Here is a 4,399-nt window from a genome sequence, read left to right as displayed (position 1 = left end):
AGATGAAAGTTATGGTTCCTCTAAGGATAATTACATTCTACTTACATATAGAGTACATAAATTAAAATCTTAAATGATTATATTATATGTTTTCCTGCTCGAAATCATACAGTTAGTAGTGTGAAGAACATATTAATGAATTGTCAAGTTGCAATCATGCTTTGACATGTTGATTTATATAAATGGAAAAATATTTCGAGTATCAGAGGCAATATATAACAATAAATCATGTAAAATTCCCATGAGTACATAATATATAGATGACATTTCTAAGTCATTCAACTTTCAACACTTTTGAGGTCCCGTTTAAGCACATTATTTAATAATTATACAAATTAATTTTCTTCCACAAAAATATTTTTGCTTTTTGTCTTTAAGGTATACGGGTATAAGTCTTCCGTTATTTCACGGCCCAAGAAAAACGGTTAAAAACACATTTGTTCATTCATAAACTGTTGTTGTCGTTAAAATAATTGCTATTGGGACTATTTTTAGGTGCCATATTTTTTATTTGTCTAAGATTTGGTATATACTTTTACAAAAATACACTTAAATATACATAAGTATATAACCTAAAGTGAAAAAATATATGTCATTGTATACATCTATACATATGTATGTATTCACGTATATTATACATACGTAAACAAGTGTTGAAAATGTCGTTTTATTACAAAAAGACTATCGTCTAAGAAAAGAAATAAAATATAAAGAAAAAACAACTTCAGCGTAAGTATTAATGGCACCTAATGGATTTTTTGTTTTCTAGACATTCGAAAATAAGACTTTGTCGGCGTGTGTATGAGTTTGTTTGTGTAGGTATTTACTGTGTTCAATTTCGTTGCCCGTAGGAGTATGTGTAAATTTGTTAAAAATTACTTAATTTCATTGTAATTGTTTGAGGCAAAATTAATTCTACTTTTGGGTATATTTGTAACAAAAAAAAAAAAAAAAAACACGTAACTGTTTTTTCTTACATTTCTTTGCAGGGGAATTAATAAAGTTTTAAAAAACGATTAAGAACTTTGAGACCATAGACCCAAATCTGAAAAATACATTGAAAACAAGGTTATTTTTAATGGAAAAAGTATTAAATTTATTAAGAAAGTTGTTTGTGAAATAAAGAATAAAAAAACTGAAAAATATAACAACAACGTAAGGATATATTCAAAGGACTTAAATAGCTTTGGTAATAATAAAATCTTTAAAATAGCATGCAAATTTTTTAACAAACAATTATGTTCAGGTTTTCATATAGAAACCGAATTTGATTCTAAAATGATTTATGTCCTTGTTTTAAACCTAAGTTTATTGAATGTATATAAACAATGTTTTTTACTTATTTATATAAGTTTAAATTCTCTTATAAATAAATTTCATTAGTATAACCGGAAATATGCATACTAGTATCAGCAATCAATTGAAAGTAGCTTATTATTAAGATACTTTCACAGCTATTTGCACTCTGACTTTTTTCATAATTTAAAATTTGATTTATGAAATTTTCTTCCTCTCTGCAACAATTGATAATATTATTGCTATGACCTGCTATTTTATTTATTATGTGAGTAAAATTTATCATTTTTTTATTTTGTTATTTCATTTTGTTTATTTATTTATTCAGTTTATTATTATTTATATTTTTTCTCTCTTATGTCGTTTATAAACTACATACAAAAATAATACGGAGACAGGTTGAGAATTTCCCAGTAAAAACTAGGTAATGGCTTTCAATTGTAATTACTGACCTAACAATATACTATTTAATGACTATTACATATCATCTGCATTAAATAGAAGTAGTCTAATAAGGACTTACTAATAATGTGTTATATAAATACTTTATAATTCATTAGTCATCTTGCCAGTGAAGATATAGAAGCTTTGTATGCTTATTTCGTGCGATTTACAATGACTACTTTTTCTAATTATTTGTAATCGTTTGTGGTAAGCACTTGCCTAAAATGACATCACCATGTAAAAATATTGACTTAAAATGCTAAATTTTTGCATTTTAACTCCTTACATGGTAATGAAAGTTTTTAATGTGTCAATTTTAAAAATGAAATTCTACAATTGGAATCTTTTTCGTATTGATTACTCAGGCCAACATTTTTAACACAGAAACCAAAGTTCAGATTTTCCAGATATCGTATCATAAAGTTTGAAATAAAACTCGTTTTTGACCATATTTGAATATAAAAAAACAGTATATTTCCAAACTCCATAAAACGATATCTGGAAAACCTGATGGATAATGGATAAATTCTGAAGCCAGATAAGGATTCAGAACTGCTCTATCATTTAAAAAGAACACTTCGATCTGGGCTAGACATTTGTTGGCTTGTGATATGCACAGAATAACAAAAAAACTTACGGAAAAGGATCGATGAATCGATTACGATCACGAACTCACACTTCGATCTGGGCTAGACATTTGTTGGCCTGTGATATGCTCAAAATAAAAAACTTACCGTAAAAGGATCGACGAATCGATTACGATCATGAACTAATAGATAACTCTCAACTAAGGAGACCTCATCAAGACCAGAAAGGGTGACATTCAAACCAAGGTTGTTTATATGCGAAGAACAAATATGTTAGTGGTTCTGCAACTGTTCACAGACAAATTTTGAATACAATTATATAGCTTTGAAGGATAATACGGCGATTTTTGACGAATATGCACTTAATTGTGATTGAAGAGTTACTGCATTTGATGGCGTTTAATTATGAGTGTTTTTGTTCATCCTATTCTGAAAAATGAAGTCGTCAGAATATGCAACTAAGAGAAGATGACTGGAAATGATGGAAAGAGATCACAGCAACATCAATGAAAAATGCAAAGATCTGGAGCTTTGAAGGATAATATCATACGGGCGATTTTTGACGAATATGCACTTTATTGTGATTGAAGAGTTACTGCATTTGATGGCGTTTAATTATGAGTGTTTGTGTTCATCCTATTCTGAAAAATGAAGTCGTCAGAATATGTAACTAAGAGAAGATGACTGGAAATGATGGAAAGAGATCACAGCAACATCAATGAAAAATGCAAAGATCTGGTTCTATTCTTGCAAAAAAAACCATTCAAAAGTTCTCCCAAAAGACAGAGCTGCAACCACTGCATTGACGAGTTAAAAACTGTTATGGGTTCCGTATCCTGAGTATATTAATCTCTCACTACTATTTCTCAAAAGGATCATATTTCCCTTATCGCAATCTACTACAAGCTTATATCAATATTCACATTTAACGATTGATATATTTTGATACAAGATTTATTTGTAAAATCCCTAATTTTGTGGGAAACTTTTAGATCGTCCTGGGAATATATTTCTTACTTACATATCTATATATGAGCAAATATATGTATGTATTCAATACATACAAACATAACTGTATGTAAATAAAGTTTCTGTTCAAATTAAATTAATCCACATCAATACCTCAATAATATAAGGATGTTTATTTAATATTTTTTCCTCATTTTATTTTATATTTTTCATTATATATAATATTTTTTCCCAATATGAATTCGATATTGATGACGATGATGGAGAAATGGAAAGAAATCAACCTCGAGAAGTAGTAAAGGAAGCAGAGAAAAAATATACACTGAAAGCTTCTTATTGACAATTGAATTGACACTTGAGAAGAATAGATAAATGTATGTGTACGCCTGATGCTTCTTGTCTTAATACTACTATACATTCCTCTTGTACATACACGAGAAATATAAGTTGGAATATAGAGCCAAAAGGGAAAGACAAAATAGAAAAACTCAGAAATACTCAATGACATTGTTGTCTACTGTGCTTGAAGTTAATATGATGAAAAAAAAAACTACTGATGATTTGGTATATTGGTCAATGTTGACAATATATTCTTCGTATATACATATATTTACAATATTTTTATATTATCATACACATGGGCAATATTTATGAAGTGTTATGAGTGTATAGTCAAATAACGAACTGTCAAAGTTGTTGGGGGGTGAAACTCTAAAGAATTGATATTGAATGCTGCAATTTAATAATCAACAGCAAGTAAATGTATTTTTTTTTTTTTTTTTCTTTCGTTGAACAATAAAATTTGCTGAAGTAACAAAATAAGTTTCGGGGGGTAAATTGTAGGTCACACATAAATTGAAGTATTTATAATGACACTGTCATATACATATTTGAGGTTGAATTCATTTTTTTTTCTTTAACCACAACTTACCAGTGGAATAAAAGAAAAATGTTAGATTTTGAAAGATTAAAGGCAAAGATGTTGACATTTTAGGGTGGTTTTCCATAATGATTTAAGTACAAGCATAGATGATTGAAATATTAAAGTTAAGAAGTTATTAAATTTAATTGTTTTAAAGTAACTTGTTGATTTTGGTCCTTAT

The sequence above is a fragment of the Lucilia sericata genome, unplaced genomic scaffold (assembly GCF_015586225.1).
Source record: "Lucilia sericata isolate MDLA Ls3-8-SP2 unplaced genomic scaffold, ASM1558622v1 Contig000807F_arrow, whole genome shotgun sequence".
In the NCBI taxonomy this organism is placed as follows: domain Eukaryota; kingdom Metazoa; phylum Arthropoda; class Insecta; order Diptera; family Calliphoridae; genus Lucilia; species Lucilia sericata.
This window is presented reverse-complemented; position numbering follows the sequence as displayed.